We start from the raw sequence: 13897 nt of genomic DNA, 5'->3' as shown, positions 1-13897 counted from the left end.
TTTGCTGTCAGCATTTTCTAATATTCTCAATTTAACGCAATAAATCCCAGATGGTGATTGTGTTTTTGCTGATTAAAGTAAGCGAGACATGGATAGCATGGAAACAAAAGAGACTAAATTGAAGCACTTAATGCATCTTGATTATTTTACCGACGTATTAACGAATAAATCTGTAAAGTATGTGTGAACATGAATCTCATCGGTAAGAATGGAAGTGGCGGGTTTCTCTTTGTTGTGTGATCCACAAATTCAAGCAAGGACAAGACGACACATTCCATCTTTTCATCCTCCTTCTGTAGTGGCACGTTATATCTATTGTCCATCCCTCACACATAGACATGAAATACCCGTAACCACAACAAGTGCTTTAAAAACATCTGAGTGATATGGCTAGAGTGATGATGTGGGTTTCACAAGAGTTTCAAGGTTCCACCACCGCCGCCACCATCAACATCATCAACCGCCCACACTATAATATACTTTAGACATCTTCCTCGAGCTCGTCATGGGCCTTTTTGTCACAGCAGCCCTTTTTACTTGTTATTGCAGGAAAAAGCACAGGTGTAATTAATTAAAGAGGAGGAATCCCAACCAACCCAAGATGAGGAAGAACTCTGGTTACATGATTATTATCACATTTGGATTTTTTTTCTTTTGGTACACTCTAAAATACAAATTGTTGTGATTTTTATATTGCACTGACTGAAGTCAGGCTGGTATTTATTTGCCCCTGCCAACCTTAAAAACCTGTAACACTTGAAATTCAATTTTTCAGGAACCTTAAAGCTTCCATTTAGAAAGAATTTTCATTGCTTTGAGTCTTGTCTCATGTGAGGCAGTTTTTTTTTTCATGGAAGCTCCAAATAAAAGAAGAAATTAATCAAATATGATGAAATATGGTACGGTAAGCATTTCTTAATTTAATTTACAGAACAATTACTATATTGTGATGTATACCGTCACCATGATATGAAATTACATATACAGTGATAAAAGATTTCGGCCATATCGCCCACCCCTACTGGTAACGCTTGCCATTAAAGTGGATCAGTAATCCTTGTCAGTGAGCCAGCATGCACAGTGGGAGGGCACTGAAATTAGTAAATCTTAATAGAGTAAAGTCCTGCTTAATAGGATTAATAACACCTCTCATTTTCCTCTAATGACATGTCAAAATGACAGCTGAGTAAAAAGGCTGTAGCTTGGCTAATATAGTGGTGTCCAAATTTGTTTATATATAAATTAATAATAATAAATAAATATTATTATTATAAATGTGCTATATTTGCATATATATTATCTATATGCATTTTATTAAATAACTGTATTTATTGGTTATCTGGAGTATCAGGAGTAATGGCAATGGTGGACTGGTTGACCTGTGGGTTGATCCATGTCTATGTACTAGAGCTGGGCGGTATGGAGAAAATCAAATATTAAATTTTTTTAGCAAATACCCTGATATAGATATTACAATGATATTGTAGGGTTGACCTTTGGTGCTTTAATAAAATATTTACACAATGAGATTTTTGATAAATAATCATCAGTAATGTGGATATAATGACTAAGTGGGTAAAAGCAAATAATAGAACAGCTAGAAGAGTCTGGTAAGTTCAGAAAATTACATCACTTTGCTGTAATGCAGCTTTTAAAAACCAGGAAAAGACAACACTTATGCCATATTACAATATTGCAATATCCAAAATCTTAGACAATATCTAGTCTCCTATCACAATAACGATATAATATCGATATATTGCCCAGACCTACTATGTAGCAAAACCAGGAGAAAGAAAAATCTGTGCTGCTCCGTACGTGATTTTGCATTACACTGACTAACTAGGCCAATACAAGTGTGCATGTGTTGATATTTTTAAACACATTTCACGTGTTTCTTTGTCTTTCACCTTTTTATTTACTATGAAGCATTCCAAACAAATTCTCATTATGCTGCCTTCAGGGCCCTGATGAAAATACCAATGTTACAACTTGTTTGTGCATAAACAATATAAAAAAGGGGGTAAATAAGGAAACAGCCAGGATTTTCCTCAACGCATTCAGCCTTAATAAATCACTAATAATGCATGTAACCAATGTGTGAAGCACAACGAGGGCAGGAGGACCTCTGGGTGACATACAGGACTCATCATGAGGGATTAATATCACACTGTCGTAAAATTACTATTTAAAAAGTATGCAGTCCATCAAAATGAGAGGCAGTTGTTGCATGTTAGCAGTTTCCCCGTTTTAAATTTCAGGTAAGGTAAGGCAACGCTTCAGCCTCTCTCTGGCTAACAAAAGGTTTCATCAGATACACACTGTGTGATCAAACACTTTATGCGAGCCACTGATCACTGAATGGGCCACCATACAGCTGGGGAGCGTTCAAAGGCTCTCAGGTAGGTAGGCAAGTGAGGTATGCTGGCTGCGGCTGGACGCTCTCATCCAAATACCCAAACAGACACGCACGCACATACACACACACACGCAACCTCACACAAGTGGCACATTCCTGCTATGACATAGTGCTGCCCAAATAAGGGGCTCAGGTGTTTCTCCCTTTGTAGTTTGACAAACGCTAAGAAAGAGTCAGAAAGTGAGTGAGACAGAAAGAGAAAGGGAGGGGGAGAGATGTGATGTTTTTCTTTTTGCCTGCCTTGCCTGTGAAACCCTATCCCTCTTTCATTCCCTCTCTCATTGTGTCAGTTGCTCTTTTGTGTATGTTGCTGATGAGGCCCCCTCGACACTGAAGAGGTTATTCAGCCGATACCTGACTCCCATTGAAGACGCTTTTCTCTCAAACACACACACACACACACATGCACGCATCCACTACCCTCTTTTTCTTTCTTACACTCAAGCTTCTGTCTCTTCCTTTCTTCTTTGTTCCCTCAGTCTTTTAATCACTTCTCCGCCATCCTAACACAGATACGCAGGTCACGCCACAAAAAGATACCACAGGAGAAGTGTCGGAAAACACTTACATCACCACAGAGAGGGGGGAGGAAAGGGAGGGAAAGAAGAGATACCCTTTCTCTTCTCACATCTGCTACCATCTGTATGTCCTTTCCCCTGGTTGGTCCCTGCCTCTTGTTTGCATCCTTTCTCCTCTTCACCCTTGAGTGATATGGAATGACCGCTTATTACCTTTCAGTTTTCTTGATTAGACCATATTTCTATCATTAACAGAAAAGTCAAATTTCATCACCTTGAAAAGAGAAGTAAACTTGCTAACAACCCCCCTACTAACCAGATACAGGACACCACTCTAGGCCAGATCCCGAGGGAATCAAGCTCCACTCCAGACCTTCTTTTTGGTTGTTTCTTCGGTGACTCTCACGGAAAGCTCTTAGATAAAAGACACCTCAGATGACGGACCAAAGTGGCCCCCATGTCACAAGATGAGGCTGCCTGGGTGTGTTTTATGGTGCTGGGCCGGATGAGACAGCGGGACGTAGTAAGTTTGACTAAAAGCATGATGACAACTCTTTAAACACTCAACAGCTGGCCTGTATACCCACAGCCCTTCATATCTGATTAACATCGGTTTCTATTTATTATATTACATTACATTTTGTGACCAGCACATTCCTTCGAAGTTCATAAAATGTAATTATCGTTAGCTTATTATTATTTTTGAGGTAAATCAACTCCCCAGTACAAACACTGTAATAGCCCCTTATTTAAATCATTAGGTCCTAAAAGTTGTAAAACGCACTAATAGCTGAATCCAGAGTTATTTCCCTTCCTCCGTTCATGTGAATGAGACCCAGACCGAGGCTGGAGCGCAAGCCGTGACGACAGCGTGACGTTGGGACCCGGTGACCGAGTCATGTGACCGAGCGGATGCTACTGCAAAACATGTCAACATTATGAAGGGAGCAATTTAATTTGAGACATCCTTTTTGTCTGAGGATAATTCATGCATGTGTAGCAACCATATAAAAGTCAATACATGCAGGGAGCAACAAAATTATGAACATGACTGCATATTGGCAACAAGTCTGTAGATGCTTGTACATTTATGTTTGTTTCAACTCTGCCAAAACAGTCTGAACATGATGAGAACTTCATGTTATCTGCAATGTAAATAAAGCTGTTTCGCATTATGCGGGGTATGAAGTACGACGCCTTCGTCAAAAGAGGATATGCATCATTATTTGTAGTAACATGCCCTGATGAGCTTAATTTCTGGAGCAAGTATTTACGGTGTAAAGGGGATTATAAGCCTTACAAGTCAGTCTATGAGTTGTATAATCAATCTCCTTCAGTCATACAGATCATTACTGCAACAGAAAACTGATTTCATCTCCATCTTTCATGACTCCGGCGGCAGCCAAAACTATTGTACAGCATAAAAACCTCACGAGAACATAATTCACTGTTTTCACTACCTGGGTTTTGCAATGATAAATAAAAAGGTTCTACCAGTGTTTTGTTTTAATGAACCCTTAAAGTAGCCCGCAGGAACCTTTTCATTATAGGGTGCACTGTCCTGGACTGGTCTGCCCCAAATGTAAAAGCAATCGTTTTGCCAAGTCCATCCCAATCTATATACACTAAAACTGTAGGCTTAGACTTAATCCACAGCCGGCAAACAAAAGCTCCATAAAAGGCTTGAAAGTAAACATTAAGTGAACCTTCTCAGAGTGTCAAGTGATTGAGGTAATTTCTGGACAACTTCATAAGACGCATATATCTGAGCTGACAAAAAAAGAATAGCTTACTGTGCAATACAGTGTCCTGTTGATAGAACAGCCACCGAGTGTATACGTGCATCTGTGTAAGCAGATATAAATCTACAGTATGATACAGTATATGACTGTGTGGTGACTTGGCATCAGATCATTCAGGATCAATAAACATTCAAACATAAATGAACAAAGTCCAGATGGACCACAGCAGCTATTACTCAACCCATCTTTCTGTATCTACACGAACACATGACGTTAGCAAGTGTCGGTGTTTGCGGTCGAGAGAAAGCAAGAAAGAGAGCATCACACTTGGCTGCCGGTCCTAACGACTTTTCTGGAGGAAACCCTGCGATGAATATAAAAAGAGTGTATGCTTTCTCACGTGAAACAAAAACCAAAGAAAGTTTGACAAATATTAACACATGAACTACAAATCCACCTTGCTAATGTCTTACTTCTTGTGTACAGAATAAATCTATTTACCTTTAGTCAACAGCATAGAAGATACCTACAGTGCATACCTCACACAACAGTTAATAGGGGTGTAAATCACAAGTTTCATCACAATAAGATATTATATCCATTCTTTGGACAACAATATGATTCTGTACTTGCTGATATTACAAAGTCCTCCACAATTGGATTTCGATTCCATTCAATTCAGGGGCCTGTGATCGATATTAGACAATATCATATACCCGTTTAACACAACCAGTTACATGTATATAAACTCGCAAAAAGCAACTAAAATGTGATTTGACAATTTCATTGCTGGGCTCTGTAGAAAGGATGGAAATGGTGACACAGACGTGCCATGGGAATTTCAAAGTAAAGGCGTATCTTAAAGATGATGTTTTCACTTTGCATCAATGATATTTGATCGTTGAATCGATGTATCTATTAGCACATCTACAACAGCTTCTAGGATAGCTACTGTATATGAGACCGCAATAATAGCTGCTTTCTTTTCCAGATCACTCTACAGGCTGTAGGAAACATTTTATCACACAGCACAGATCCATGTACACTCTGGTTACACACAAGAAACACATTTATATTTGGACAGAGCAATAAAATGCAAGAATCGTCCAACAAAATGTCTCTCACCTGCCAGCTTTTTTTTTAGTTTAACTGTCACTAAATGGGAAACTTCATACAAGACACAAGTCTAAACATTGAGTAAAAAGCTATGCAAGGCCTCTTATCAATTATCGTTCATTTAATTTTTGTTGCCGTCACTGGGAGTGCAAGAGAGAACCACAGCATCCGACAAAACGGACAGATCCAGACCAGAACAGAGTGGAATATAAATACCCAACTAAAATAGAAAAGACAACAACCGTCAACTATTTCAATACATTAAGTATATACTGTGCATGTCAAGTGGGAAGCATGGGAAAATAAGTAATGTATGCTCTGTCAAGGCAAGACAATCTATTATGATGACAACTTGTGAGCACAACAAATAAATATCAGACACCACAGCTGCATAGCAGACATATTTTCAAGGATTTCCATCCCAGTGTTTGTGTCTGACAGCCAACAGTGAGGCTCCATCAGCTTCAAAGCCTCGTAGTGTGATTCCCCCTTCATTTGCATAGGTTGGGTTTCCAGAGTAAATACAATTTGTTTCTTTTCGCATTACTTTTTTTGCTCCAACAACTCTCCCCTAGCCACAAGACAATAACAAACTGATGCGGAGTGGTCTGGGAAGATGTTTCAATAAACATTTTGTTTCTCTGAACTTTGTGATGCCTCTGCTTTAATGACACGTGCACAAACATACAGATGCACACGGAGAGAAAACCACTCTAAATGATTCCTGCTCTTACTTCAGAGGATATCCCATCCCCTCACTTCTTACCACTACATTAACCACCGCCCTCACCTCTTTTCACCCCCGCCTAATTCCCCCCTCTCCTCTCATCCTTCCATCCCAACCTCTCAACAATTTACATCCAGAGGTTGAGAAGCAGCTGGACAATAAAAGCAGCTTAAAAGGACACACTCCCACGATGTTTACGTTAGCCATCCCCGAGCAGCAATGAAACGGAACAGTAAAGAGGCCAGTTGTGTTGCTCGTTGGCCAGGTTAGTGTGTCTACATTTATCTCTGGCTGTCACGGTCAAAACGACTCGAGGACAGTCTGGGGCAGACATTGTGTATGTTTGTGTGTGTCCGTTGGGACGATGTATCCCAGAGGCCTGGGTCTGGGGGCTTTTAAAACACCGCTCAATAACACAGTTTCTCCAAACAAGCTGTTAGGACGATCAGATTAGACATTAAGGGAGGGGAACACGCTCGAGATCGAGGATGAAAGAGATTCCTCTCGTTGAGAGGTCCACCGTCCGTAACGCAGACTGATGATACGCCATCACTCTACCTGTAGATATAACAAGACCAGTGCTGCAGTGATAGATTAGGATGATGGAGCTCCTATTACTATAGAGTTTATGACCTTTACTCAACAGATGATGGTGGCTTACTTAATGACGGTAAAAGTATTTATATTTATCTAACCTTCATTAGATAAGCAACCTCCAGGGTCTGAAAAGTGAAGCCAATGCAGAAGTGCCTTAAACTTGCATTCTTTCTAATAGCCAGCAGGGGGCGACGACTGGTTGCAAAAAAAAGTCTGATTGTGTAGAAGTCTATGAGAAAATGACCCTACTTCTCACTTGATTTATTACCTCAGTAAACATTGTAAACATGAGTTTACAGTCTCAATCGCTATTTTCAAGTCTAGAAACAAGTAAATGAGAGCAGTTTAATGAGACTATGAAGTGGAGTTTATGAGAACAGATTCCTCTGATTTGGGACCGGAGTTAATAATAATGCCCCCTGTGGTGAGTTCAGGCCGTATACATCAATGTTGTTTGTCAGTTTAGTAGCAACTACACTATGTTCAGACTGACAATTGGTAAAAAAAAAGACTTGTTAAACAGATGCTTATCCTGGTATAAAAGGCATGTGGAGAGGTTTCATCCCGTAGCACAGCCACAAATCCTCTGGCCTGATTTGACACACACACATACTTCATCTGTGGCGGGGGACCCAGCTACAAGTCTCTCCAATCACACATAGTTTCATCTGCACGCCTTTCAACAAGGATTACTTCATGTACACAAGGCTATGTGTTCTAACACACACACACTCAGTTAACTAGGGTCTGTGGGTTTGGAGCTGCAGATAGTTTTGGGGTCTGAGGTTGGCGCTCATCACACGATCAAACACACTGCAGAGAGACTCGAGCCTGTCTGCATAGCACTGATTTAAAATGTGTTTCTTGAACTAAAAGTACTGGAAACAGCGTGGTTCCTACAGTGGTGAGTGAGGGAGAAGACGAGATGTTGCTGTAGCATTCAAAACACCATTTGCCCATAGTTTCAGGGTATTGAATTCAGAATATGCACAGAGGTGATATTTGGCGTCCAGGCTATGACTTAATAAAACTATTAGGGTGACCAGGTGTCCCACTTTACGAGGGACTGCACGGCATTTTTATCCCTTGTCCCACATATTGAGACAATGTCCCACATTTTCCTTGGCTGTAGTTTTTCAAAAGTCAAACCGCTGCAGGACAGACGCTTTTCTAAAATATGGCTTTTATCCAATGGCTGTGAAGAAAGCAGGGAAGGCTGTCATCACGGGTTTGCTGTCAAGTGCAGGTTAACATTTCACCCGTCTTTGCTACGCTATGCCCAACAGAGAAAATTGAGAGTCACCGCAAAGTCACAAGCTATACAGATTTAGGCAAAATATGATGGAAACTACCACAAGCAAAAGGAAGAGCAGCAACGACAAAGACTGTGAAACTACTTATAAGTATTTATAAGCTGGTGGAAGGCGATTTATAGAGTTATTTTTCAATTTCACACAGGGGGGAATACGACATGAAGCGACACAGTTCGCGCGAGTCTCACAAGAAAACGTGCGTCTCAAAAAGAGATGTGCCGATCTATGGATGCATTCGGGCAAAGCATAGAGATGCTAAAAAATAAGGGGCAGAATAGAAATGTTTATTATTTAAGTTAGACATTATATAAAAATTGTAAACTACCTCTCCGCCTTGGTAACATGTCCCACATAAACATACTCTTTGTCCCACATTTGGTTTGTTGGGATCCATACTGGTTATGCAGCATCAGACTACAAATCAGCTACATGGCAAATCATTAGCTTAAAGCTGACAATCTCCTTTTGAAACATCAGCAAATAAACAACAGATTATCAACAGTACACTGACACTATGTGGTTAAAAGGTTGATACTGAATGTGCAGCAGCAGCAGCAGCATTAACCACAGACCACGCATATCATCATATTAAGAATAGTAAAGCAAGCTGGCAGAAAAACATTTCTTCTGAAGGGTGTGGACAAAATATGAATGTGAAAAAAGCCAATGAGGCAAATAATACAGGGATTATGTGAACAACAACACTCATGTTTGGTTTCAAGCCAACATACCATTGTTACCAAAATCTCCATAACACTGAGCCAATAACCGCTCAAAACAACAGCAATAACCTCGAGGGCAAAACCAATCTCTCTAGCCCCATACAATGTATAACCAAATATATAAACTATTGCTCAAACATGAGTACTCATGAAGTCAACAGCTTCAATGCACACATCACACAACAACTAACAGAAAACTTAAACCACACTAAAAATGAAATTCACAATAGCAGCATTAACAGCAGATAAGTGCACAGAGTTAACACAGCGTTGGCACAACAAGCAGCAGTAAATTGGGTACTTACTACTTCTTCTTCTTTGGTGTTTATTGGCAGTTGGCAAACAAGCTTAGAGTTGCATTACCGCCACCAACTGGACTGCCATACTGTTTGTGCATATTATGTCCTGATGAATGGCTTAGAGCCTCAGCTTTACTTAATGGACCTTGTAAATCTATATTCTTAATTCTGAGTGTTTGCTCGGCCAGAATATCTACTTGTTGCTCATTTCCCTCCACACCAACATGAGCAGGAACCCAGAGGAATCGTGCAACTGTGCCTTTCATTTCCATCCTGTACATTATGAGGAATATTCCATTGCTCCAACCAGCAGTGCTCCCAGTAGACCACATAAACTGTCACAACAAACTGACAAGAACTGCACTTTACTGTACACCAACTGTCTATCAGTACTACTCAGGTGTAATTCTCACTGTGCAATATCATTTTCCACTTGTGCAATTTTGTTAATAGTCTGTTTATTGTCAATACTGTAAAAACTGCTCCTTTTTTATACTTCTATTTAAATGGTTCATATTTTGTTACACTTTGTTTAGCTCTTTTTTGTTTACTGTGTTAGCTGATGCATCTTGTTTTTTGCACTATCCCCTTTGCTGCTGTACTCTGCACATTTCCCCACTGCGGGACTAATAAAGGAATATCTTATCTTATCTTATCTTGTTGATGATATCTGTTCTGACTGATGATCTACCAGATCCTATGCTTTTGAGTGCTGAAAAACTGTCAGATGCAATAACGGTGTTGTTTATTTCCCTCTCCTCTATCAACTGCAGGGCCAATAATATTGCCATTAGTTCTGTGGTATATACTGACACAGGATTTGATGTAGGTCTCACTCACCTGGATATAAACTGCTGCACCTGCACACACCCTGTCTCGGGGTCTTTGGAGCAGTCTGTAAATAAGAACCAGGAGTCTGAGAAGTGCTGATCAATATAGTTCTGGACTATATGTGCCATGCTGGACTTTGCTTTGATGGGTACTTACTTAGCTAGAGGTGAAGTGAAGTGAAGGCCTTCAGGAAGAGTAGCAGCAGTCACCATGACGGCGGCGGTCCCAAGCTAGTGAAACCAGCCCAGCAGACTCCCTCTGCACATGAAGTGGCGTTTCATTCCCTCACCTGCTGCCTTAAACGCTCACTTTGTTGTGGGAAGCACATTATTTCTCTATATAGCCGTCATAAAGCGACAAAAACCGAGGTAGCTTATTCATTAAACGCTACGTTGCGCAGTTTCACAGCTGAGTAATTAACTTGCTGACTTAATGCCTAATTAGCAGCACCGGAAACAGCTGCAGAGTGGGCGGGGCCATGACGCTTTAAACCAATTAGCGACCAGGTGTGTTTTAATGATGCAGCCAGTACAAGAGGCGACAACCACGGATGTATTAAAGGCTGCAACCATGGATGTATTAAAGGCTGCAACGTGTCCCACACGGTGTTGTCTCGAGTATTGTTTACAGTCGATATGTGTTTCCCCCCCTAACTCAGGGGTTAGCAACCTGCTGCTCTGGAGCCACATGAGGCTCTTAAGCTCCTCTCTAGTGGCTCGCTGTTGATTTTTTAAAATGAAAATGAATAACTGTTTTTTTGTTTACATTTTTAATTTGATCTATCATTGTTGTAGGTCTATGGTACGACGGTACGACGGAGTATTATGGCCACATTGAGGAAAAAAAACCCATCTGAGATTTCGAGAATAAAGTCGTAATATTACGAGAATTAAGTCAGAAGTTTACGAGAAAAAAGTCGTAGAATTATGAGAATCAAGTCATAATATGACTAAGAATAAGTACTAATTTCTACGTATTTTATTTTTTCCTCGTAAAGGTATAACTTTATTCTCGTAATGTTACGAATTTTTTCTCGTAAAGTTATGACATTATTCCCATTATATTACGACTTTTTTCTCGTAAAGTTATGACTTTATTCTCGAAATATTACGACTTTTTCTTATAAAGTATGGCTTTATTCTCGAAATATTACTTTTTTTATCGTAAAGTTATGACTTTGTTCTCGTAATATTACGACTTTTTTCTTGTAAAGTTATGACTTTATTCTTGAAATCTCAGATTTGTTTTCCCTCAATGTGGCCCTAATACTACGTAGTACATTTGCACTTTGGCCCTCACTGCATTAGATTTATATACTATATACTTAGACTATAAGCTGTGCTACCTTCATCACAATGCTCAAATGTTTTGCAGCTCCAGACAGGCCCTGAATTAAAATGAACTGTATGTCTAACTCAAACAAGGGGGTCAATAGGAGCCTCATAATGCTGAAAGCGGACATTCTGCATGAAGATAACTACTTCTCTACTTTTTTCTACTGGAGTACATTGCTGAATACACTTCTGTACTTATACTGAAGTGACATTTTGATGTGGTATTTGCACTTTTTAAGTAAAACAATCAGAACACTTCATCCACAACTGCATGTTTTCTTCTCACGCATGTGCGTGCACGCTCGCTGACCTTATCAAACGTGGATTCCACATAGTACGTCTCATCATCAAATAGATTCACTCATAATTAAATCCCCTCCACGTCAAATTGCATGCAAGGCCAGGCAAAACAAACTGTTTTTTTCTCTATCCCTGCAGGGAGGAGGGATGGAGGCGTATTGTGGCTGGAACATGCTGGCTATCCTTCAGCACTCTGGGTAAATACTGGCAGTATGACAATAGACCAGCTTGAGCTGTGGAGGCTGTCACCTCAGGTCTTATCAGGCCGTGGATCTTCATGGTATCTCTCACACTTATCACTCTCTAAGACATACATGACCTTTGTCAGCACCTGAGACCCTCCACATGCATACAGTAGATCATTAAAAGTACACTTTATGGATATACAGTAGATGAAATAACTTTTTACTCCCATTCAAGAACAATTCAGACAGATGATGCACACAAAATAAGTGATTTCTCAACCTGTTCTTTTATCACTACCGCTGCATCTCTCCTCTGCTGTGGGACTGACAGTTCTCCTCAGATCTCCTCCACCATGAGAGCAGATAACAGCCTGTCTGAGTGCTACTTGTTACAGGATGAAGCCACCCTCATCGCACACACATGCAATCCCCGTCTTCATAAATATATCTGCTCCATCTCTCCAGGTACCACTCCCCTTCTCTAAGTACCTCCAGTTCCTTTCTCCGCTGATGAAAAGCAATCAAGTGCCGCTTGTAGGTGAAAATGTCACACAAGCCGATATTTACATTTCAGTCATTGTCACGACCCTCATGACGGACTCATGCGATCCCATTCTGTTGCACATGCACGGACACTTTGTGGTCGCGAAGGTGGCATTCCTAACCAGCGTGTGTATCTTCTCCTTTTAGAAGAGATGCTCATTGCATGACACTGGTGGCACGATGGTATAAATAAACCACTTCCTGTCTTCATTTCAATGGCATATCGTGACTGCGTTTAAGTACAAGTTTTAGTATCTTTTTAAAAAAAAGTGTAGTGATACTGATATCTTGAGACAGCTCTTCAGCTGTGTTTAATTTCCATTTCAGTGCGATGACAATTTGGAAACAACAATATGGCGCTCTACAGCAATTCCTACAGATAGCTTCTCCCTGAAACATTCATAGTATTTGTCCTTTTATCATATTTTTTCTTTTTCTTGTCTACAGTTGAGACTGCCTTTAAGATGCTGTAGCGGGCTCAGTCTTAAAGCTAGAGTGAATATACTGGTATCATATGAAACTAGAAAACATAAGGAATGCGTTGGTAGCCCACCAATGATGTCATGCTTGTCATTAGCTTGTCAGGAAGGGGCTTAAATAATACTCAAAATTTAGGGTACATTTTGGCGAGGGAAAACTGCCATGGTGTTTTTCAAAGGGGTCCCTTGACCTCTGACCTCAAGATATGTGAATGAAAATGGGTTCTATGGGTACCCACGGGTCTCCCCTTTGCTCGTCAGAAGTTGCAGAAATCTCATATCAAAAGTTTTTGATACCAAATCACAGCATGGCTTTTTCTATGGTGTTCAAGGTCTTGGTGTCTTAATGTAGTATTTGAGGGATTTTTGATAATTCTCATTATTAATTCTCGAGTTGTAAAAAATGGTTAAATTTAGCACCAAATCTTTGTAACAAATGGTTTCAACCCAAAAATTGCTGCAACAAATTATGAGACATAATAGAAAATTGCCATCATATACTTCTATCATGGTGTTCTATACCCTTATATACTATATAATAATAATGTTTATTTCTGATTCATGATTAGAGCAACTTGACAGTGCTGAGCTGCATCTCAAATTAATCGTCTGGTTCCCAGCTTTCAGATGATGTACACCACTTCTATGTGACATCTACTGTTGACCTGCTATCTCCCCCTAAAGACCCCCTGTACCCCCCTAAAAAAGTTTCAAACATGTCTATTGTTGGTTAACTAATTGTAGTTTTTTAATCTTTTATGCCCCGTCAGTT

At 40.1% G+C, this 13897-nt stretch overlaps 1 protein-coding gene across 1 annotated transcript in view; it reads right to left on the bottom strand.

Annotated features, from left to right (window-relative positions):
• nnt (nicotinamide nucleotide transhydrogenase) overlaps window positions 1–13897 on the bottom strand; it is a 78179-nt gene that overhangs the window by 27369 nt on the left and 36913 nt on the right. The gene's annotated exons all lie outside the window — the stretch shown is intronic.

The sequence above is a fragment of the Sebastes fasciatus genome, chromosome 19 (assembly GCF_043250625.1).
Source record: "Sebastes fasciatus isolate fSebFas1 chromosome 19, fSebFas1.pri, whole genome shotgun sequence".
In the NCBI taxonomy this organism is placed as follows: Eukaryota; Metazoa; Chordata; class Actinopteri; order Perciformes; family Sebastidae; genus Sebastes; species Sebastes fasciatus.
The sequence above is the reverse complement of the archived record's forward strand: the minus strand, read 5'-3'. Positions and strand labels throughout refer to the sequence as shown.